Raw genomic sequence first — 24,845 nt, 5'->3', positions numbered from 1 at the left:
AAAAAGTTTGGGGACCCCTGGTCTAGCAGGTATCCATGTTTTGCCTTCTTCCTGCAAAACACAAGAACCTTAGCACAGCGATTCCTGTGGGCGACCTCGTCGGCTGTGGTTCCATCTCAGCCTGCACCTCGTTAACCCCCGACCCCAGTCCTGTCATCTCGACACCTTCCTTTTCTGTAAGAAACAGTCAGCCTCTGTGGGGATTTATCCGGGGGGTTCCGAGTGTTTCCTTCCCCTGCGGAAATTTCCATCCCCACTTCCTCCTCCTGAGTCCCGTTGCCGCCCACGGAAGTCCGCCCTGAACCACTTTTCTTCACGGGCACATTCCGTCACTTATTTTTCTGAAAATGTCTGTTTTGCCTTCGAGCTTCGCATGAGCGACCTCGTTACAGGATTCTAGGTGGTCGGCAGGTCTCTATAAACTGGCGGTCACCCCCCCCCCATCCTGGGAGATGTGATTCCGGTGTCTTCCGGACTTCCAGACGGTGTGGAGAAATCCCGGCATCGGGCTCGTTCTTGTGTGGGCGGAGAGGTCTTTTGCTTCCGACGACGAGAGCTTGGGCGTTCGGTGATTCCACTGCCGCGGCTCTAAAGCGTGGGCTGGTTTTTCAGAGTGGTTGGAACACGTGTTGCTTACCCAGCCCTGAGGATGATGCTCTTTTACCGGGTGGGGGAAATTCTCAGCCCTCTTTCCTTGGAGTGTTTCCTTTTCCGTTCTTTCTCCTTCTTCCCTCCAGGACCTCCTCTTAGATGTGTCTGCTGTACTTTTTGATGCCGTTTCTCTCATTTCGACCATTCTCCCCTATTTCCTTCCTTCAATTTCTCTGTGTTAAACTCGATCAGAGTTTCCTTTGTGTTTTTAATGGGTGTCAGAGTCTCTGTGTTTAATAAGAAAAAAAAAAAAAAAAAGCTCCATTTGAAAAGTCTAGAACTTTTGCAACAACTTGGAGTTGCCCATTTTTTCCCCCGCCATCCTGTGTTTATCTTTTCATGGGTGTTTCTCTTCTTTCTCCCTTTAATCTCTTCAATGATGTTAAACACGAAGTGTTTCCTTTAAATTGCTCGGTTATCTCAGGTTCTTGGGAAGGTCCCACTTCCTGGCTGTCTTGTCTTCTTGTTCTCCGTTACGGTGGTTCATGTCGCCGCTGTGTTTTGTGATTTTTCTTTTTTTTTAATTTCAAGCTCATTTTAGCGGGGTTATTTTTGCGTCTAAGCGCCCCGGGGAGATGTTTCTACCGAGCGGCTTGGCGTTGGCTTCTGCTGTGCTGAGACAGACTTCTGGGTCCTCTCTTGCTTTGAGACTGACTCCCGCACCGTGCTCGCCAGGCACAAGCTCAGGGTCTCAGTTTCTCAAGACTTAGCGTGTTTTCCCAGGGCCCTGAGTAAAGGCAGAGTTCCTTACCCTTCTCCTGGGCCACTGGGGAGAGTGTCTCTCGTCTTCCGTCCCAGAGAGGGGAGCCCTTAGGAGGTTCCCAGCCCTGGGCAGGGCTCTGGGTTCCTGGTAACCGCCTCCCCTGAGCGTGAGGCTCCTCACCTTCCTCCTTCAGGGGCGTAACGACTCGTTCAACTAAATCCTAGATGTGAACACGGTTACGCCTGTGGGGGCCACTGGGGCATCATTCTAACGATCAGGACTCTCTTGGTTTCCGGCGTTCAGGGATCTCAATTTCTTTCTTGGGGAGCTCATCTGTGTATCTTTTTTTTTTATGGTAATATTTTACCCAGCTTTTCAATTGACAGGAAAATTTATGTGGGCTCAGTCTGCTTTGCTCGGGGCCTCGTGAGGGGGCTCTTTAATCACGGCGACGTTTGCTGAGCGAGACAATAAACAACTTAGGAGGATGCGGAGGACGAGTCTTTGTGTTAAAGCAGATTCAGTTCTTGGCAAAGGGCTTCCAGTCTTTTCCTGTTGAGTTTCCTTCTCATTCACAAAAGACCGCGTATTGTCTGATGTCATCTCAGCGTGGACAGACAGGAGCGGGCCCTTCGTACCGGTCACCGCGCCAGGCTCAGAGGCCCGGGCAGCCCTTGCTAAGATACAATTATCGGCTTCAGACAGTGGTGTCTGCTTTGCATCTCACTGCCAGCCCTGCCTGTCTCTCCCCACCCCTTGTTGTATGCTTGGCCTCATTCTGTTACCCCCGTGTAGGTGGGGTGAGGTCCCGGACCCTGTCCCATTCTCGTTTGGAATCACCCACGGTGCCCGGCACACAGTAGGCAGTTTAAAACAAGAACAACAACAACAACAACAACGACAACGGCGTGCTCTCTACGCCCGCATTTGTAGATATTAAAATGAAAACTGTCTGAGACGTTGTTTCACACCTATCCGACTGGCCACATCTAGAAAAAACACCATGTGTCGTCGGGGTAGACGAGAGGCCGTGGGACTCACGCCCCGCTGACCAGAAGGAAGGAAGACTTGACTTCTTTCTGAAGAGCCGCTGGGACATTCCCTGTCAGAGGAACCGTCGCCCTCCCCAGGGTTCCAGGCCTGGGCAGAGAGCCCGAAGGCATTCTCACAGAGCTCCACAGAGAGGCAGGTGCAGGGAGGGAGGATGGCGACACAGCTGTGGTGGCCGGGGAGGCGAGCCCAGTCTCGATGTCCGCCGCTGGACACACACACACCGCGTGGGGCCCTGGGCAGCACTCAGAATCAGCACGTGGAAGGAGGAACCCACAGAAACACAGACAGACCTTAAAGGCCCAGCGCCGCGTTAGAAAGGTGCGGAAGGGAACGAGAGGCTCAGCGCGGTACCGCGTAGGCGTGGGTTCTTAAAAACCCATATGCAAAACGTAACATTTTACAAGGACAGACTCAATTTAAAAAGATGCACATTGTGCGGAGGACCCGGGTTCGATTCCCGGCCAGGGCACACAGGAGAAGCGCCCATTTGCTTCTCCACCCCTCCGCCGCGCTTTCCTCTCTGTCTCTCTCTTCCCCTCCCGCAGCCAAGGCTCCATTGGAGCAAAGATGGCCCGGGCGCTGGGGATGGCTCCTCGGCCTCTGCCCCAGGCGCTAGAGTGGCTCTGGTCGCAATATGGCGACGCCCAGGATGGGCAGAGCATCGCCCCCTGGTGGGCAGAGCGCCGCCCCATGGTGGGCGTGCCGGGCGGATCCCGGTCGGGCGCATGCGGGAGTCTGTCTGACTATCTCTCCCTGTTTCCAGCTTCAGAAAAATGAAAAAAAAAAAATTTAAAAAAAAAAAAAAAAAAAAAAAAAAAAAAAAAAAAAGATGCACATTAATTATGGGAGAAAGGGCGGCCTTATTATGGGAGAGAGGGGTGTGAGGAGAAAAGAGGATACAGTAATTAATAAAGACACAAGAAAGGGCCACGCACGGACCAGCACTGCTGGTACGTCAGCCACGGAGAGCGCGGAGTGTGATCAGCCCTCAACCTATGATGATTTAGAGAGCAGCTGGAAGGTGACATCGGTTCGGCTGGGAGTTTCCTTTTCTCTTTGAATCCTGGCCGGATGGGGCCTGCCCACGCCCGCAGGGTGGACAGTCCCACCCTTCTCCCTCCGATGTGCCCGCCCTCCTGGCTGGCTGGCTCCTGGGCTCTTTAGCCGCAGGACTTGTATCTGATTTGCCGTTACGTGCGTGGCTACAAGGTGCCGCGGAAAGAGGATGGGTTCGGGGGTCGGGGGAGCCGCTTCCCCTGACTCTGTGACCTTGCTCAGGGCCGCGTCACCTTTCTGAACCTCCGTTTCCTCGTTTGGGGAAACCAGGGTGAAGAGACCTGTGAGGTCTGTTACGGGGACTGAGGATTGATCAACAACTGTCCCCAGGGCTATTCAACAGCACCCTCTCCTTGGACAGTAGGTGTTCTATCCAGATTTCTTTTCTTTCTTTCTTTTTAACAGAAATGAGCAGATGTTCACCACAGACTGGACGAAAAGATGGCGGTTTCAGTCTGGCAAAAAACAGGACTTCGTAGAGCATTTTTTTTTTTTAAGCCTCAGAAGTGCTTGTAAGTCTGGTTGTGAAACGCTGTCCTCTGAGGACGTGTAGAGAGGCATTCTCTCGTGCACACCACCTCCGCCCTCCCACGCCCCAGGCCTGTTCCTGCGCGTTCAGCCGAGAGGATGCTGCCCCTGCTCCTCCCTCTCTGTCCTCCCTGTCGTCTCCGGGAGGGAGGGGTCCTCTGTGTCTTCACGCCGATTTCTCTCTCCTCCCGTTCTCACCGCCATCGTCTGTGAGAGGGGCCATAATGTACCCTGGGGCCGGATGAGTGCCCCGTGCTGGCTGCAGAGACAGGAAACACCGAGGCGGGCCGTGGACCGTGGTGACCTTCCGAGGCCTCCAGACGGACACGATCGTCTTCGCAGCCGGTGACGTGCGCTGTAGAGTTACCCAGCCGCTTTCCAGAGTCTTTAAACGCCTTCCCACGTTGGACGTTTTCAACCCCGCGGGCTTGGAAGATGCCCTGACTTACTCACTGCGTGTGGGGTGGAGGCTCTTCCTGCCCGCTGTGCCTGTTACCTTTTTTTCCCCTCTCATCTAGGAAACGGGAATGGCGTGTTATTTAAACACCCAGAGGGACGGGAGGGATGCCACGGGCCGTGCGCTGCCAGTGGAGCAGAGATGGTCTCCCTTCTTTTCGGTGGTGGTCACTCCTGACCCCATGTCATTCATGTCTACCTGGCCGGCCAGCACAAGCTCGTATGCATACAGTCCCCTCTCTAAAATAACCCGCCCTCTGCCTCTTTAAAATGATCCAACCGCCCGCCCCTACACCCGAGACTAAGAGCATACACAGAGGGGGAGAGGGACTTTTACTAAAACGTGTGCTCTATCCAGGATTACGCGCAGCGCTACAGCCTGTCGTCTTCTCTCTTTGTGGGAATGCCGCCCCGTGGGTGGTCTCATTCTCCCTCCGGCTCGGTGCAGAGAGACTGAACAGGCCACGTTTGGCTGCAGTAACAAACAGCCCTGGCCCCTCAGCGGTTTGCACAGCCGAGTTTGATGTTTTGCTCACGCTCCATGTTCCTGTGGCCACGTGCGGACCCAGCTCACGGAAGCTCCACCTCCCCATGGGCTTCCAAGGTCACCCCAGAGCTGGAAAGGGAATGTGGTCCGTAGTGTATACCGGCTCTTACTGCTTCCGCCTGGAAGCAGCTGCAGGAAAAGCTCGATTCCGGCACACGCAGGACCACCCCACGCCGTCCCGTGGGGGGGAGGGGGGCTGGCTTCCTCTGGGCCCCTCGATCCACAGGGTCTGCTCGTTCTAGGTGCCACGTCAGCACGGCACCCAGTTCAGCCAAACAGACGGAGCCCCCGAGTGGTTCCTGTGCACACCTGGGGCGCCGGGTCTCGTCGCTCCGATTGAGGACGGTCGCCATCCTGAGGCGATGTGATAACCACGGCTAGCTGCTTTTCTGCATTGCTTATTTAGGCGTTCTGTATCAAGTTCACTTATAAATGGCTTGATTCATTTCTGCCTCTCAGTTGTAATCACTTCCATCATTTCCCTTCATCTCGTCTATGTTTTTGTTTCATGGAGTCTGCATTTTCTTTCATTTTATTGAAAGTACAAAGCGCCCTGGGCGGATGGTTCAGTGGTAGAGCATCAGCCCGGCATGTGGATGTCCCAGGTTCGATTCCCATCCAGAGCACACAGGAAAGACGCCCATCTGTTTCTCCACCCCTCTGCCTCTCACTTCTCTATCTCTTTCTTTCCCTCCTGCAGCTATGGCTCCATTGAAGCAGGTTGGCCCTGGTCACTAAGTATGGCTCCATGGCCTCTGCCTCAGGTGCTAAGAAGAGCTTGGTTGCTGAGCAATGAAGCTGTGCCCAGATGGGCAGAGCATCGCCCTCTAGTGGGCATGCTGGGTGGATCCTGGTCCAGGTGCATGCGGGAGCCTGTCACTGCCTCCCCTCCTCTCACTGAATTAAAAGAAAAAAGAAAGTACAAAGCAAATGCCATGGGTATTTATGCTTATTTCCTGCAGAAAATCATTTTCAAAAGCCTTCCTGTGTCCTTCGCCCATTTTATGACATAGACAGTTTCTTTTAAGTTACTGTTCATTGATGAATGCTCTACCCAGGCCCGGCGTGTCCTCCCAAGTAGAGGGTGTCGGATTCCCTTGCTCATGTTCCTCCTCGGAAGATCTTCTGAGTTCAGGGATTGAGCCTCCTGGGGGGACAGCGAAGGAAGGTGAAGCCACAGATGGTCCCGGCACTGGACCGGGACTTCTCCACACCTTGACGAGGCCATCACGACAGGTTTCAAACCCCCCGGGTGTCCTAGACGCCTTCAAATCAGGGTTTTTTGTGAGACTCAGGAGACTCTTTCATAGACAGATGACTTTAAAAAAAAAAAAAAAGAATAAATGAAACCAAAAACTGGCTTAAGCAAAAAAGAAGTTATTGTCTCACTTAGCTGAAAAAGTTCAGGGGTCATTCTGGCTATTGGTATGGCTGGGTTCAGGGGTGCCACAAATAATGCAAGTCTCTTCCTCCTTCCCTCTCTCTATCTCTCTCCTTCCTTCCCTTCCTCCCACCCTCCTTCTCCTTTCCCCCCTCCCTCCTTCTCTCTCTCCCCCCTCCCTCCTTCTCTCTCTCCCTCCCTCCTTCTCCTTTCCCCCTCCCTCCTTCTCTCTCTCCCCCCTCCCTCCTTCTCTCTCTCCCCTCCTTCCTTCTCCTCCCTCCCTCCCTCTCCCCTCTCCTCCCTGTGCTAACCTCATTCTCCGGCTCTTTGCGGTGGCACGATGCCTGCCTCAGCTTCTGTCCTCACGGCCTCACAATCCCATCCACAGAAGAAATGTGTGCTTCCCTCCCAGCCTCCCAGGAAGAGTTTAGCGGTAGACGCATGGGCCCTGATTAGCTCACACACAAACCTTTGAGCCCCGTATCACTTCCTCCAGCCGGGGTCTCCGACCTGGTTTAGGCACGGGTCCTGCGGCCACTTCTCCAGCAGGGATCAGAACCGGCCCCGGGCGGATCCTAAAGAGAACCGAGGGGATGCTGTTACTACGAGGAGGAACGGCCGGTATTGTGGGGCCAACATAGCTGTCCGCCGTGGAAGCTTCCGCACTGAGTTCTGTAAAACCACCCTCCTTCCTCAGCGTGGTGGAGCCGTGGACGGGCCCAGCAGGGCTGCAGTGGACAGCTGGGCGGGCCGTGCACCACACGGTCACGCAGAGCGAAGCGGGCCCAGGTCACCCACACCGCACACCCGCACGTCTGTATCCCGCTCACCGCGTGGTGGCCGATGGGAGTGTCAGACCAGACGCGGTGTCTCTTGCTCGTGGCCCAGAGGCGCCCCTCGTGGGCTGTATTGAACGGCAAGCCTCTCGCGGCGCCCGCACAGCGGCTCCTGCCCCGAGCTGCGGCCGGTCCCGATGCAGTTTCTCCGGCTTGCTTCTGCGTGTGGGAGGACGTCCATCCTCAGTCCTGTGTCGTTTCCTGGGGGTAGAAGTCACGCCGCGAACACGGGATGATTCTTCTCCGCCCCCTCCCCCCCCCCTGTACCTGGTCCCAGAACACGCCCCTTCACCACGAAGGAAGCCGCCTCCCCCCCACCTCTGAGGGGTTGCGCATTAGTGATGGAGGAGCGAGGGGACGTCCATTCAGGGGTCGGTGGGTTAGGCCCTGGGAGAGAATAACATGTCCCTACGTGTCATGTCTCCTCAACAACAACCCTTCACTCGAGCTGATATCTGACACAACATATGCCCGAGGGCTTTTTATACACACACTGTCATTTAATCCTTACAGCAACCACACAGATATATACTACCATCACCCCCAAAATAAGGAAAGTGAGTCTCAGAGAGGCTGAATGACACCTCTTTGTTAAAACACACTCACACTCACACACACCCACACACACACACACACACTCACACACACACACTCACCCACACACACACACACTCACACACACTCACACTCACACACACACTCACACACACACTCACACCCACACACCCACACACACTCACACTCACACTCACACACACACTCACACACACTCACTCACACTCACACACACACACACTCACACACACTCACACACACACTCACACACACACACTCACACACCCACACACTCACACACACACACCCACTCACACACCCACACCCACTCACACCCACACACCCACACTCACACACACACACTCACACACACACACACTCACACACACACACTCACTCACACTCACAAGAAGGAGGGGATCAGGGAACGTGCAGACCTTCCAGTCTTTTGTCCAGTGCATTTCCACCAATGAGATTCAAGTAGGTTTTGCATCTCATTTGCATGATTGAACAACTTTCTTTGACTTGTTTGCTTCTCTGATGTTCTTGTTTCATTAAAAAAAAAATCAAATGCTTCTTTTTTTTAATCACTTTGAAATATCCCCTCATTTTTGTGAGCAGTATATATACACACACATATACATATATTCAGTTAGGTCTCAAACCCATGTGAGATGTCCTGATGCTAAGTATAGTGACAAAAACAGTATTAATTTTTTTTAGATTTTGTAAAAAAAATTTATTCATTTCAAAGAGGGGAGGATAGAGAGAGAGAGAGAGAGAGAGAAGGGGGGAGGAGCAGGAAGCATCATCTCCCACAGGTGCCTTGACCAGGCAAGCCCAGGGTTTTGAACCGGCGACCTCAGCGTTCCAGGTCGACGACGTTTGATCCACTGCGCCACCACAGGTCAGGCAACAATATTCATTTTAATGACTCCCCTTTGAATAGCAAACGAGGGTGAGCGTGGGAGACCGGCTCAGGCAGGGCTGGGTTCGGATCTGGCCCTGGATGCTCGGTACCTTTTCGACCTCGTGCTTTTATTTATTTGCTCTTCTGTAGATAGTCACACTTGCTCGGGGGATGCCCAGGAGGGTGAGGTGAGTGACTGTGGCCACTGGGCAACGGGGCAAACACTCAGCAAAGAGTCCTCCCGGATCCACTCGTTAGCCTGGGCTTCCCGCCCGGAATGCTTTTTCGTTTTCACCTGCGAAAGCAGGAACTGTGTTTCAGAAGACCTGCGAGTGTCTTTCCACACCAATATTCTGGGAGCCAGTCAGACAGACTCCCGCATGCGCCCGACCGGGATCCACCCGGCACACCCACCAGGGGGCAATGCTCTGCCCATCTGGGGCCATTGCTCTGTTGCAACCAGAGCCATTCTAGTGCCTGAGGCAGAGGCCATGGAGCCATCCTCAGTGCCCAGGGCCAACTTTGCTCCAATGGAGCCTCGGCTGCGGGAGGGGAAGAGAGAGACAGAGAGGAAGGAGAGGGGGAGGGGTGGAGAAGCAGATGGGCGCTTCTCCTGTGTGCCCTGGCCGGGCATCGAACCCGGGACTCCTGCCGATGCTCTACCACTGAGCCAGCCGGCCAGGGCTCTTGCTGGTTTCCTTTAAGAAAGCCTCTCCTAGTTCTTTCCCACGTGGCCTCTCAACGAGGGACTGGAGACGAGTTTACAGCATGAGATGTGAAAAGCGTGTTCGTGAAAATTTCCTTTCCGGCCCCATGTCAGAATGAAAGGGAAATGTATGTATTTGGGGGAAAAAATGCGCTTACAGCTTTTCTGGCCAAGTGCCCAAACTCTCCAAAGAACACAAAGAACCGAGTTAACTCTAAATAAAACCCTGTGTCTCGGGTTCCGGTCCCGCTCTGGGGAGCCCCTCCGGCCGGCTCCCCGTCTACTGATACCCGGACATCCATACTGCAATGTGAGACAAGCTTCTAATCAATTTTCTTTTTCTTTTTTTCTTTCTTTCTTTTTTTTTTTCTTTTGGCTGGTTTAGATGAAAGCACAGAAAATGCCCAAATGCTCCATCTGCTTCCTCTAAGATTTCTGGTAGGCTGGAGCCCAATTACGGCTGCCTTATCCATTTTTAATAACCTCCTTATGAGCCTGCACACGCGGGGAGGGTGTGATGATACCCCCACTGGCTTCTGTTTTAGAGCTTCCATTCCCATCCATAATTAATAAGCCACTCGCGCAACGGAAGGGAGAGGAAGGAGGGACGGGAGGGGTTCTTAAGCAGGAGAGCTGGTTCTGTTGCTGTTCGCTCGTTCACCTTGCAAACCCTGTCCTGATGGGTACAGCGCCTGGGGACGCAGTGCTGGGCACCGGAGGCTGAGGAAGAGCTCTCACTTTGGCCCTCACGGGCAGCTCCAGAAAGAGGGATAAACACAGGCCCTGGCCGACTGGCTCAGTGGTAGAGCGTCAGCTTGGCGTGTGGAAGTCCCGGGTTCGATTCACAGTCAGGGCACACAGGAGAAGCGTCCATCTGCTTCTCTACCCCACCCCTCTTGCTTCTCTCTCTCTCTCTCTCTTCCTCTCCCGCAGCCATGGCTCCATGGGAGCAAGTTGGCCCTGGGCACTGAGGATGGCTCCATGGCTTCCATCTCAGGCACTAAGAAGAGCTCAGTTGCTGAGCAATGGAGCAATGCCCCAGATAGGCAGAGCATCGCCCCCTAGCGGACTTGCCAGGTGGATCCTGGTCAGGGCGTATTCGAGTGTCTATCTCTCTGCCTCCCCTCCTCTCACTGAATAAAAAAATAAATAAAAATAATAAAAATAATAAAAATAAATTTAAAAATAAAAAATGAACAGTTTCATGGTATTTTCCTGGAGATCCATGAAAAATACTAAAAAAAATTTTTTTTGAACAGGAAGAATAAGACTATTACTATATGAAAACACTAAGTTGACCATAATGAAAAGTCTAATGCTACTCTAAGGAAGATCAGTGGAATAGAGTAGAAAAGCCACTTAAAAAAATTTTAATTTAGTATATGATAAAGCGGCATTTGCATCAGTGGGAAGTGACTTATTCAACCAATGGCGTTGGGACAACTGGCTAGCCATTTGGAGAATAATTCTTGCACATAGATCAACATGTCTCAACATGGTTACAGGCTCAGATGTTAAAACCACAGGAGTGCTGGTTATTTGCATGGAGCTTGCCACAGTTGCGGGTACCAGATTGCAGTCACTTTTTTTTTTTTTCCCTGAATAAACCCTTTTTGCTGAGGAAATACCTGGAAGCTCCAGAGAAGACCCCGCCCCCAATCGCTCTGGGTCTGGTGACCCATCAGGTGGGTACCCATAGTCCTCTGAGCTTGCTGGTTCTCTCCCCAGCTCAGGGGCTTGAGGGGTCCTCACAGGAAGACAGCACACACCTGTTACAACGTTGCCATTTTCCAAAACCCAGCTCGTCAACAGGCGCTTGACACACGGACAGATCACCTGCTGACCCCCACTCGTGCTGCTGACCTGCAGGATACCCCCCTCTGGGTGACGCTGACCCCTCATGGTTTACAGATGTGTACAAAATTTGACAAGTAGGCACCCTAAGACGTCTGGGGCAATATCCCATACACTGTCAGCAAAGTTTGTTTATCTCTGTGGGGTGGGGCTCGACAGGATCTGGTCTTTTTCCTCTTGACTCGCCCAGCTGATACGTTATTTATTTCCCTGTAAGTCAGGCAGAGAATGCGATGTCAGGAAGCATTTTTAAAAATCAGCAGTACTCAAGGGTCAGGTGCCTTTCTGAGCTGAGGCCCTGCCCGGGGCTGTTGTTAATCTAAAGGTGAATCCGCCCACCGGGCGGTTATGCCCAGACTGACGGCTCCCGAGCTCGGACGACGCCTGTCTAACTAAATACCAGTCCTCTGCGTCCCTGGCCGGGTCGACTCAGCAGTTTAGTGCTTTTGCTAATTGAATAAAACCCATCATTTCATTTTTTAAAACGCACGGGCCCATTAGTGTCGGTAATTAGACGTTAGCAGACAGGAAGATGGCCCGTTATGGAAACGGCAGGTTCAGGAGGCTCCGCGGGTCGAGTCCCCAGGGGGACTCAGGTACAAGCGCTGCCCCTTGGGGGTTCGAGGGACCTACCGTGGGAAGAGTCGCGGGGCAGCCTTTCCCCTCGGCCCAGCGAGACCCGCCCCCGGGACTTACGTTGTTGGAAGAACAGAAGGAGACCCAGGTGGAGCCAGGGCTGCGGGCTACAAAGTAGCCCTTCCTCCAAGGCAGAGCTGACCCCGCCTTCTGACGGAAGTCCCCTCCCCTGCCCCTCCGGACCACGTTGGGAAGGTAGGGCGGCGTTGTGAAGATCCGGTGCGGATTCACACGCCGCCCGGCCGCCTGCTAGTGCCGGAAACGTGGGGAGACCCTTGCAAATTACTTGGCCCTCAGGAGACCCCGTTTCCCGGTTCAAGTTTCTAGAGTGGGTCTGAGCCCAAACCCCACCTCTTCAACCTCCTTTTCATTTAAGCCAGTGGAGAAAAACAGAGCCCTTGTTGTTTTTTGTTTGTTTTTTTTAATCAAGTGAAAGGCAGGGAAGCAGATAGACTCCCACATGAGCCCCAACCGGGATCCAGATGTCAATCCCTGTCTGGGGCTGCTGCTCTGTGGCTCGGCAACCAAACTATTCCAGTGCCTGAGGTGAGGCCATGGAGCCATCCTCAGTGCCTGAGGCCAACTTCCTCAAACTGAGCCATGGCTGTGGGAGGGGAAGAGAGAGGCAAAAGGGTGGAGAAGCAGATGGTCACTTCTCCTGTGTGCCTTGACTGGGAATTGAACCCGGCACTTCCACATGCCAGGCTGATGCTCAACCACTGAGCCAACCAGCCAGGGCCCAGAGGAGCCCTTTTCCATCATTTGTGGTCCAGCTTAGGTTGGAGGCAAAGCCTCAGAGTCTCCATCTTGTTTGGGCCACTGATCCCTTGAGAAAGTTGGATAAAAATAGCTCACATGGGTTAAGAACACTTACTACGAGCTTTATAGATTCTTACATTACATTTATAAGATAGGTACAGTTATGAATCTCCCTGAGTGTAGAAGTGAGGGCACTGAGACTTACTTGCCTGGGGTGATAGAGAGAGGAAGCAAATCACATGGAATGTGAATTCAGGCCACTGGACCACAGAGCACAATGCACACCCCTGGGATGTACTATCCTATGCTGACCCTCCCATAAAGTTGCCACACAGAGAACAGCATTTTTCTTTTTCAGACGATGCGGGGGATCTGTAGACCACCCCTGAAGCCCACCAGGAATACCCGTTAAGCTGGGGTGGCAGGAATACTGAGGATTTGGGGATTCGGATGCCTCCACCGTCTGACCACTTCTGCTCACTCCCGGCCCAGCCGCGTGCCTGCCCTCTCTGTCCTGGGTGACGGTCGGCAGCCTCCGAACTGATTCTTGCTTCCCTGTCCTCTCCTCTCCGCCATCTGTGCCCAGCACAGCAACCCAGGCCGTCTGCTTCTGGTTCCATTCCGGAGGAACGGACAAGTCCTTCCGCCACCTCCGGCCTCGTCCGCTTTGTCTCTCTGACCTCCTCTCCCGCGACCCCTCCCCTGTGCCCCTTCCAGCAACCCGGGCGTCCTCCTCGCCCTCTGTCCCCAGGGTACACCGGGCACCGTGCCACCTGCAGCGCCACACCCCCGGTCCCCCCGCCGGGAATGCTTGTGCCCCCCCTCCCTCAACGTCCTTTACGTCTCTGCTCAAACAGCCCCCTTCCAGGCGAGGCCTCCCCTGGGCTCCCTGTGTGGAGCGCTGACCTCCCTCGGCCTGTAGCCTCCTGTCCCGGCTTCCTTCTCCTCCTCAGCCTGCGTCCAACACACTGGACCTTCCCTGGATGTGTCCTGTTACGTCCATCTCCCCTGAGTCCAACACACTGGACCTTCCCTCGATGTGTCCTGTTACGTCCATCTCCCCTGCGTCCGACACACTGGACCTTCCCTGGATGTGTCCTGTTACGTCCATCTCCCCTGCGTCCGACACACTGGACCTTCCCTGGATGTGTCCTGTTACGTCCATCTCCCCTGCGTCTGACACACTGGACCTTCCCTCGATGTGTCCTGTTACGTCCATCTCCCGTGTCCGACACACTGGACCTTCCCTCGATGTGTCCTGTTACGTCCATCTCCCGTGTCCGACACACTGGACCTTCCCTCGATGTGTCCTGTTACGTCCATCTCCCCTGCATCTGACACACTGGACCTTCCCTCGATGTGTCCTGTTACGTCCATCTCCCCTGCGTCTGACACACTGGACCTTCCCTCGATGTGTCCTGTTACGTCCATCTCCCGTGTCCGACACACTGGACCTTCCCTCGATGTGTCCTGTTACGTCCATCTCCCCTGCGTCCGACACACTGGACCTTCCCTCGATGTGTCCTGTTACGTCCATCTCCCCTGCGTCTGACACACTGGACCTTCCCTCGATGTGTCCTGTTACGTCCATCTCCCGTGTCCGACACACTGGACCTTCCCTCGATGTGTCCTGTTACGTCCATCTCCCCTGCGTCTGACACACTGGACCTTCCCTTGATGTGTCCTGTTACGTCCATCTCCCCTGCGTCCGACACACTGGACCTTCCCTTGATGTGTCCTGTTACGTCCATCTCCCCTGTGTCCGACACACTGGACCTTCCCTTGATGTGTCCTGTTACGTCCATCTCCCCTGTGTCCGACACACTGGACCTTCCCTCGATGTGTCCTGTTACGTCCATCTCCCCTGCGTCCGACACACTGGACCTTCCCTTGATGTGTCCTGTTACGTCCATCTCCCCTGTGTCCGACACACTGGACCTTCCCTCGATGTGTCCTGTTACGTCCATCTCCCGTGTCCGACACACTGGACCTTCCCTTGACGTGTCCTGTTACGTCCATCTCCCCTGCGTCTGACACACTGGACCTTCCCTTGATGTGTCCTGTTACGTCCATCTCCCCTGCGTCCGACACACTGGACCTTCCCTCGATGTGTCCTGTTACCTCCATCTCCCCACAGCCACATGGCATCCACAGGGGCAGGGGGCGTTGTCTCTGGTTCCGTCCGCTGGACTCTGGAACAGGACCTGGCACGTAGGAGATGCTCAGGAAACGCAGGCCGAATGGATGGACCCGGTCCACTATCCTGCTGCCCGCAGGGCCCTGGTGTTTGGAGGCCGGGTCCCAGGGATACGCAGTGAGGACCAGGAACATTTCCTGGGCTGGGAATCCGTGTGGCTCAGACAAGGACGTCGGCCGGGACAAGGAGGCATTTCCAGGGTCTGGGTGGCTCCCCCCGGGCGGGGCGGACAGGCCTCCGGAACAGCCCTCGAGGAGCCGGCCCCGCGTGAGCGCAAGCAGACGCCCCGCCGGGTGCCGTGGCGTGGTTACAGACGTCCGTGGACTGTTGACGGAGATGGGGTCTGGGAGCCGTGGACGCCCAGAGAGCCGGTCACACAGCAGACACGCAGATAAACATCTCCGCGCCCGGCTTGCCAATCTGCTCTGCACAGGAGGTCGTCTGACTTGTCAGCTGCACGTTTATTTAGGATTTCAGCTCGGAGGCCCTGGAGAGCGACCCACGTGGAAGACTGCTGGGTGATCCACCCTTCACTCCTCGGATTGACCCCAAAGATGTTTATTCCGCACTTATTTTCCAGAAGATAAATTCCCCCCTTTAACTTAGCCTGGATCTTATTGTCATTTACCTTGAATTTTATCTCCGACACCGAATGTAGCAGGTGCTGTTCTTGGGCAATATTTGGACCAAGAAAAGTTTTGTTTGGCTCCCATGGTATTTGAGAGGAAAACAATTTTTTTTTTTTTAATTTGGTACCAACTTAAAAATAAAAAAAACATGGCACGGAATTGAATTACTTACTGGCTTTGTCTTCAAACACGGGGAGATTGGGCAGCTGCGGACCCGTCATCCTGCTTGCTAACAATCATCTGGGAAGAAGTGTCCTCCTTAGGAGAGGCATGCTGCCCGCACGCTTCCCCACCGAACCCCACCCAGCTCACCCCACCGGGACCTGCCTGACCCACGCGCGCGTCTGAACCGGCCACGCCAGCACCCCCCACCCCGGGGCGGCGGGCTCCCCTGCGGAGGCGGGCGGCGGAGGCAGCTCTGAACCCCAGAATAGAAGATCCTCCCAAAGTCATCCCAAAGAATCCAAAATACAGACTTCTTTTAGGCCATCTGCGTCCCTGCCGAGGGCCCTCACGCGGGTTTATGAGAGGCAGAGGGAGAAAGAAGGAGCTATGTAGACGATTTCCGGACGTTCAGCCACTTAACGCGGAACAGTCCGGCTAACTAACGCGGGCTCTCGCGGAAGGAGACCTGGTGTCACATCCTGGCTCCACCCACTCGCCACCCAGGTGGCCACACGTCCAAGAACCTCTCCGCGCCTCGTCTGTGAAGCGGTGACAATGTTGGTTCCTACGCTACCCCGTTAGCGTGGAGGACTGACGGTTCACGGGAAGCCCTCCCCCCCCCGGGGCACGAGAATGGTGACAATGTTGGTTCCTACGCCACCGCGTTAGCGTGGAGGACTGACGGTTCACGGGAAGCCCCCCTCGCCCTGGGGCACGAGAATGGTGACAATGTTGGTTTGTACGCCACTGCCTTAGTGTGGAGGACTGACGGGTCACGGGAAGCCCTCCCCCCGCCCGGGGCACGGGAGTGGTGGCCAACCAGCGTTTTGCCGGCATAGGGACCCTGTGCTGTCATCCCAGCGCTGGACCTCTGAGTTCTCGGAGCAGATTTCAGAGCCTGGCCCCTCCGTCCACCCGTAGGGAGGGCCCCCGTGACCCGGTCTCTGAGCCGGTGGGTCGGCACCCGCGGGCGAGAATCCATCACACAAAAGGGTTGTGAGACGGGGCGTGGCGGAGGAGGCGGACACCACCAAGCAGCTTCAAAGCCCCAAGTTCAAAGCCTGGGTGGGACATTGTCGTAGACGGTTAGGTGGCCATTCGATCTCATCTCACTTCAGGGGCCAGCTGCTTGGGCCGTTTTCGCTTGACCTCTACTTGTCTCTGACGGAAACGTTGGGGCGACCGGGGACCTGGACCGGAAGGGGACAAGCGAGGGCAGATGGCTTCTGTGCCCTGTACAGGTCACTTTGGATACCTAACCACTTCCTCTGTTCTTGCACGAGTTTGTAAATGGCTGTTCTGGAGGGATGTGTCAGAGTCCAGCCGGGTTAAGCCACGTCTACACGGGCAGTCTCTGACAGCACAGAACCCAGGCCAGGTGTTCCGATTCACTTGCATTGTGTAACCAACTGCTGCAAGACATCGGGGTGTATGAAAAACTCCGCCACTCGGCCGGTTGGCAGTCTGGCCTGAGCTCACCCGGGCAGTCCTTCTGACCCGGGCCAGCCTCCCCTGAACTTGGCTGGACTCAGTCACGCGTCGGTGGCCCACGAGTGGGTCGACCGGGGCTGGCTGGTGGTGGGTGGCTGGGTCCAGGGAGCCCGAGATGGTGGGGACCCCGTCCCCGCGTGGTCCCCTGTCCCTCCAGCAGGCTCGGTGTGGGCCACGGGGTCTAAGCAGCGAGCAGGCAAGCCTCAGTGCGCAAGAACTTTTCCAGTGTCTGCGTGTGTTACATTTGCTACCATCCAGTTGACCAAAGCGAGTAGTCATGTGGCCGAGTTTGGAGTCCCCCTGTGGGAGGGTCCTTCCAAACGGGGTTCACACAGGAAGGGATGTTACCGTGGCCGGTTTGGCAATAACCGACCCCGCCGTGACCGATCGCCACACTGGACAGCTGCTTGCTCTGCCTGTGTTGAGTGAGACGCCCCGAGGTGAGTGTTCCTCGTACCTCATCTCCAAGCTCTCGGACTTGCCGGGAACTGGTTCCGTGGTGACTGCACCAGGGTGACTCCAGTGGGGACCCGTGCTCTGCTTCCCCCTCCAGCCTGGTCCGCAGCGGGACCCGCTCCTGTCCTCCAGCCTGGGTTTCCTCGCCACGGCCTGGCTGGGCCGGAGTCGCTTAGGCAGGGGGCCCATGTGGCTGGCTGTGAGTGTCTGGGCCTCTTCAATGCCAAGCTGAGCCAAGGCCATATGCTGTCTGGGAAGAAGAGGCATTATTCACTGGGAACATCCCTGCTGAGAACTGGCAGAGGCAGCTGCTGGGGCTGGAGCCGGTCACCGTCGGGACAGGTCCCTGCGGCCCCAGGAAGCCGAGCCATCTGGGCCAACGACGGAGTCCTGTTCTCCTCAGATCTCTGGGTCCTACGTCCCTGAGCCACTAAAGCACCCAAGAGGCCTCGTGTTCTGAGTCCCCAAGACCCTCTGAAGAGATTCACCGGGGGTTACAGCCCCAGGAGCACTGCCTGGGTCTGGACACTCTGGGGCGTGTCCGATCCTTCTAGAAGCCCTGTGGGGAGGGGAGGCAGCGTGGGCAGACGCCTCTCTGTTTCCGCTAGGGCTGGGCGGGTGCAGTGGGCAGGACTTTTACCTGCCGTCGGCATGGTGAGGGTCAATACCAAGAACGAGAAGGGGTGCTGAAGGCCAGGGCTGTGGCATCATGTCCAAGTGGGACCCTGGTCACAGCAGTCAAGATCGACAGAGCAGGGACCACGGGGCAGGCGTCAGGCTCAGCACGTGCCCTGCAAGGTTGGTATCACCGGCACTGCCATTAAAGAAGGGAAGACGGACACCAGACATACGGTCACTGCACCGGCTCTCCCAGAGGTGCCTGGGGTGGGGGTGGGGGGATGACCTGACGCGGGCCCTTTGTCACCACACCTGATGCCACAGTTGGGAGAGTGAGGTCATCGTGAGAGGTTGGCGGGGGAACTGGGAAGGGCAGAAGCAGAGAAGGGGACAGGTGGACCCTAAATTGGTGGACTCTTGCCATGATGGGGCTGTCACACAAGCCAGATCCCCTTAAAGGGGGCTGGGGCGCTGGAGCTTTGGCCTGGGACAGTCTTCCGACAGCACGCCCCGTTTCGCCCTTAGCAGAGACCCTCCCACCCCCACCCCAGGGAGCCACTCAAGTCCCCTGCCTGAGCGTGACTTCTGGCCTCTGTAGACATCCAAGACTTTTCACTCTGTTGGAAGTCGGGGTGTGAGGAGGGCCGTCCATAAGACAGCGTTCTTCTCTTCCCTTCCCAAGTTCAGAACCAACGGAGTCGGGTCAGACGTGGCGATCAAAATGCCAGCTCCGTCACCGACGCGGGTGGCTTCAGAACGTAGTCAGAAGAGCCTGCTAACCATCCTGCTGAGTCACACTCACCCACCTGGTCACCAGGGTTTGCACGCCCAGGAACCGGGCGACTGCAGGCATCCCGCTCAGCTGCCCCGTGGCGTGGCACTGATGGCCCAGAGAGACAGAGAATACCTATGTTTGGGGACAGCTGGTTCCAGCAGGGATCTGGAGGGAGGCTGGCCACAGTACGGTTGGTCACTTCCTCAAACTTTCCAGCTAGTTAAATCCACATGAGGCATTGCTCAAGGCTGGGGAGACAGACCAGCAGTGCTCGCCTGGCTGAAGCCTTTCTGTGTGGTTTAAAGTGGGCAGGGAGGCCCTGGCTGGTTGGCTCAGTGGTAGAGCGTTGGCCCAGCATGTAGAAGTCCCGGGTTTGATTGCCGGCCAGGGCACATAAGAGAAGTGCCCATCTGCTTCTCCACCCCTCTCCCTCTCCTTTCTCTCTATCTCTCTCTCTTTAATTCCTGCAGCCATGGCTCCATTGGAGCAAGTTGGCCCCGGTCACTGAGGATGGCTCCATGTCCTCTGCCTCAGGTGCTAAGAAGAGCTCAGCTGCTGAACAACAGAGCAAAGGCCCCAGATGGGCAGAGCATCGCCCCCTAGTGGGCTTGTTGAGTGGATCCCGGTCGTGGCACATGCGGGAGTCTGTCTCTCCCTCTCCTCTCCCTCCCTTCTTCTCACTGAATAAATATGTAAAATAAAATAAAATAAAACAAAAGCGGGCAGGGAAATGGAAGTCCATTCTGACGCACTCCATTGGCCAGGGGGACTCAGTGTATGGGGGAGGACGCCTATGCCTTTTGTGCCAGGCTGGGAATTAATCACCTGGACAGAGGACAGGATCTGGACATCCCAGGGAGTCCCAGGGTCACAATGGACCCCGAGGAGGGCTCAGGCCAGCATCTGCTAGGATTTCATCCCAGACTTATCCCCAGAACGCCAACGCGCCAGGCAACCAGATTGTCCTAGAGAGTGTCTGTGAGGTAGTATTCCACCCAACATCGTTTAGCATCTGATATGCACCAGGTGTGGCAGGTATGACGAGGAACAGATAGGACGGTGTGTCCTTCAAGGGGCTGCTGTCTAAACGAGGAAGACGGTGCCGTGGGATTATCGCGATAATAGAGCCGTCGACAAGGTGGTCAGGCGGCGGGGAGGAGCACAGATCGAATGTCGTCTTGCACAGAAGAGTCATGAAGGGCTTCTCAGAGGAGGTGATGTTGACGCTGACCTCTTCAGAGGCACGAACGGGAGTTCCCCCAGAAGACAGCGCCAGGACACCCGTTCGGGGCAGGGCTACGGGGGAGGGGTGGCCGGCGCGAGGGGACCCCGCTGCTGCTGCCTGTCCGTCGTCCACGGTGCAGGAACGGACGTGAGAGACCCCGAGTACCGACGGTGGGAAGGCTGAGCGCCTTGCAGGAGGTTATTCAGACGCTGTTGTTTATACTCCAGTTCCCTAAACATCTGTCCTTCCCGTCGCCCCTTCATGATCGTCTAACTTAAACTGGAAAATACAATCTTGAAAGTACAATGTTATCATGAGGGTCAACGGAAAACCTGTCTTTTTTTGTTTTGTTTTTGTTTTTGTTTTTTTGTATTTTTATATTTTTCTGAAGCTGGAAACGGGGAGAGACAGTCAGACAGACTCCCGCATGTGCCCAACCGGGATCCACCCGGCATGCCCACCAGGAGGCGATGCTCTGCCCCTCCGGGGCGTCGCTCTGCCGCGACCAGAGCCACTCTAGCGCCTGGGGCAGAGGCCAAGGAGCCATCCCCAGCACCCGGGCCATCTTTGCTCCAGTGGAGCCTCTGCTGCGGGAGGGGAAGAGAGAGACAGAGAGGAAGGAGAGGGGGAGGGGTGGAGAAGCAGATGGGCGCTTCTCCTGTGTGCCCTGGCCAGGAATCGAACCCGGGTCCCCCGCACTCTAGGCTGACGCTCTACCGCTGAGCCAACCGGCCAGGGCAACGGAAAACCTGTCTTTTGCCAAAGAAATAAACACAACACAAACAAAATGAAGCTATCTGCTTCGGATTGGACTCCGTTGTCTGCTGACAGCCCAGAGCCTGAGAGCTGCTCTCTCTCTCTCTCTTTCTCAAGGAGAGTAATATGTTAGAGACACAGTAACACCAAACCGAGACTTTGTCCTTGACTAAACAGGGAGCGATCAGAAAGGGATCAACTTTTCCTGTCCGTGGACAAGTGTGAGTTATCACTGCGCACAAGGGCCACCTCCATCACCCCACCCCGGGGGAGACGTGAAACACGGAAGGATAGTGGGCCTGACATGATCCAAGCAACAGAGATAATAAACGGTGGAGTATATTAAAAGTTGGTGAGTGATGCAGAGAAATGAAAGGAGTGAGGTTAAGGAGTACGGGGGAGGGCGCTATAAGCTTAAATACACCGGTCAGGGATGTCTTTCCCGGGAAGGGAGGCATGGAGATCTGCGGGAAGAGCTTTCCACCCAGAGAGAACATGTGCAAAGGTCCTGTGGTAGGAATGTGCCTGGCGTCTTCAGCTGCAAAATAGCCGGTGAGGCAGGAGTGGGGGGGAGGGAGGTGGGAAAGGATCGGAGATGAAGTCAGGGAAGAAAGGGGCAGAGAACAGACATTCTGCTGGCGTTCGCCCAAAGCCCTTTCTGCGTCGTCCTGCAGTAGTTTTTGTTTGTTTGTTTGTTTGTCTGTTTGTTTTGTTGTTGTTTTGGTAGAGAAGAGTGAGAAAAAAGTAGTTATTTTGTACTTCATTTTTAAGAGATCAGCACCAGCCTCCACCTGCCAGTGCCAGGATCATCTATCTACAGTCACAGATGGTCCGGGCTCTTGGCTACATGCTCAACGTGGGTACAATGTCATCACCAGCCTGCCGTCTGTGTCTCGACAGCCCCAAGCAGTCTCTGCTCTCCGAGCAGGTCACCAGATTGATTGGTTTTGGGGAGATTCCCACAGAAGCCAACCAACCGCCTCAGGAGCGGCGCTGCCCCAAAGCCCTGCAGGGTGTGGCTGTGTCGGGAGCTGTCCCGTCCCCTGCCCGGGTCCCTGACCTCCCCCAGGGGGAGGGAGCTCAGCCCTCTGTGGCGTCCGTCTGTCCCTGCCAGTGTCTGCGTGCCGGGCGCCGTGCCCTGGGGAGGAGGCGGGCAGACGGTGGATGGGGCAGGGGTTGAGCGCCCTCTGCTGAGTGGGTCGCCCCGCGGGGGGTCCCCCCCAGGGGTGTGCCGTGGGCGCGCCTGTCTCTAGTGGGCCGGCCCCGTCGTCCGTGAGAGGAACGGCGGGTAAGGTGTGTCGAGGGGAGAGAGGCGCGCGGAGCTCACGAGCTGAGTCGCTGCAGCAGCAATGCGGCTGCCCACCCGGCGGGCACCGCCCTCTGTCCATCCGTCCGTCCGTCTGTCCGCTGGGGTGAAGTTACTCTGTGGGTCGCGACGCCACTGCCGACTTCTCCGGCCAGGCGTGAGGTCTGACGTCTCTCCCTCGGCGCCCACAGTGGGTGAGGCAGGTACTGTGCTCCTCTGGCCCCCAGAGCGCAGGGTTTTCCACGGCCAGGCACCCAGACGGGGCCCAGGGGCCGCTGGCCTGGGAGGGAGACCACGACTGCCCAGCAGGTAAGGGGTGGGTCCGGGCGAGAGAGAAAGAGAGAGAGAGAGAGAGAGAGAGAGAGAGAGAGCACCCGCCCCCAGCCCCGCCCAGCTTCCTGCAGCCTAGAGCCCAGCCCCCACCCCGGGCTCTCCAGGGGCCGCCGGCCCCCCACCAAGGGTGAGAGAGTGATCGAGGGACTGAGGAAAGGCTCAGGTCTGCAGAGTCCCCGGCTCAGCTTGTCCCCTGTCCGGTAACGGTGCCGAGGGGAGGAAGCGCTGACGTCAGGGGGCGTGGACCAGCTCGGTCGGGCTCGCCTGCCTGGCATCTGGTCCCCTGTCCGGCTGGCACTGGACCCGGGCTTTTCTCTGGGGAACCGCCTCTGTGCCAGGTGGCCCTGGTTGAGGGAGGGGTCATGAGACCACAGCAGGCACCCCATCCCTGGAGGGGGCACGAGGGATGGGTTCGGGGATGGCATGTGACTCGAAAGGAGCCAATCAGAGTTCCCCCAGGATATGATCTAATGGACTTTTTTTTGACAGAGACAGAGAGAGAGAGAGGGACAGACAGGAAGGGAGAGAGATGAGAAGCATCAATTCTTTGTTGTGGCACCTTAGTTGTTTATTGACTGCTTTCTCATATGTGCCTTGACGGGGGGCGGGGGGGCTACAGCAGACTGAGTGACCCTTTGCTCAAGCCAGCAACCTTTGGGCTCAAGCCAGTGACCCCGCACTCAAGCTGGTGACCTCAGGGTTTCCAACCTGGGTCCTCTGTGTCCCGGTCTGATGCTCTATCCACTGTGCCATCACCTGGTCAAGGCTCTAATGGACTTCTGATAGAAATGAGTCCTTTTTCCTCTGGGACCTCCAACTGTGCCCGGGGACATCTTTACAGGGGACATCTTTACAGTCACGTGCAGAGAATGGTCTACAAGGTGAGGCTCTGAGAGCCGCCCGCAGGTCCTGCCTCTTACCCTGTCCCTACCAGCTTCCTCTGTTTCCCCGTCTCCCCTCAGTCACCAGCCCCCTCTGTGCTCCGACCAGGGACCAGAGTGCACATCCTGCCCACGTCAGAATAGCAAGACTCTGGGGGAACCTTGTGGAGAGAAAGCAGAGTCCACAGGAAGCTGTGGGAGGGGCACACAGGTTTGCAGTGGGGACGGGCCCGGCAGTTCTAACTTCTCAGCAATGTGGGGACAGAGAGGTCTCCAGTGACCCCGGGAAGCTGGAGAGGGTCCTTCATAGCATCTCAGAAACCGGGGCCCAAGGCCCTTCGCTTAATGTCACCGTTGGAAAGATCCTCAAGTTCTCAGCATATAATTGGCACTTAACGAACATCTGGTCGGAGGCCGGAGGACCAGCCAGGGGCTGGAGGGCGCGCGGTTGTGACCGGCGGCCAGGAAGAGGCTGTGCGTCGGGGACACGTCCGAGTTGGTCCTCACTGTGTGCGTGTGGCTGTTGTTGTGGTTTTATAGCCTTTGCTATATTGTGTAAAACCGCTTGCCAACATTTTATCGCCGAAATGTTTTTCCCATGGAAATCTTTTTTTTTTTCTCTCTCTCTCTGTATTCCTCTGAAGCTGGAAACGGGGAGAGACAGTCAGACAGACTCCCGCATGCGCCCGACTGGGATCCACCCGGCACGCCCACCAGGGGCGACGCTCTGCCCCTCCGGGGCGTCACTCTGTTGCAACCAGAGCCACTCTAGCGCCTGAGGCAGAGGCCACAGAGCCATCCCCAGCGCCCGGGCCATCTTTGCTCCAATGGAGCCTCGGCTGCGGGAGGGGAAGAGAGAGACAGAGAGGAAGGCGCAGCGGAGGGGTGGAGAAGCAAATGGGCGCTTCTCCTATGTGCCCTGGCCGGGAATCGAACCGGGGTCCCCCGCATGCCAGGCCGACGCTCTACCGCTGAGCCAACCGGCCAGGGCCCCATGGAAATCTTTATTTCTGACTTGGTTTGAAAAAAAAAATAGGAAAGTAGCCTGTGTGAGATTTCCAAAGAGCATCCCGGGGGGTCAGCGAGGGGGGTGCGCGTGACCGCGTTCCGATTCTCCGAGCGCGGCAGCTCCCTGCTCACCATACGCTCCGTCTGGGGCAGATTCAGATCGCTCTACAGCCCTCCTGGAACACGGTCCCCCTCCAGCAGGTGCCAGTTCCCGAGGACGCTGACCGCGGGTGCTGGCTGCCACCGCCCTGAGAGGGCAAAGCTCGAGGGCACGTTGCCCACCACGCCCTGTCGGGCAGGTGCCCGCCGGGACAGACCGCAGCCCGGCAACGCCGAGGGCTCCCACAGCCGTGAAGAGAGCCGGCCGGAAGATT

The 24,845-nt window shown here is 56.2% G+C and overlaps 1 protein-coding gene and 1 non-coding gene across 2 annotated transcripts in view; one reads left to right on the top strand and one right to left on the bottom strand.

Moving 5' to 3' along the window:
- Positions 1-24,845, top strand: part of HS3ST2 (heparan sulfate-glucosamine 3-sulfotransferase 2) — a 74,430-nt gene that overhangs the window by 27,430 nt on the left and 22,155 nt on the right. The window lies entirely within an intron of this gene.
- TRNAS-AGA (transfer RNA serine (anticodon AGA)) lies at positions 20,851-20,926 on the bottom strand. Its single transcript has one exon. It is a non-coding gene; the product is annotated as a tRNA-Ser (tRNA).

This window comes from Saccopteryx leptura, chromosome 4, assembly GCF_036850995.1.
Source record: "Saccopteryx leptura isolate mSacLep1 chromosome 4, mSacLep1_pri_phased_curated, whole genome shotgun sequence".
NCBI lineage: Eukaryota > Metazoa > Chordata > Mammalia > Chiroptera > Emballonuridae > Saccopteryx > Saccopteryx leptura.
Note: the sequence above shows the minus strand (reverse complement) of the source record. Positions and strands in the feature narration are given on the sequence as shown.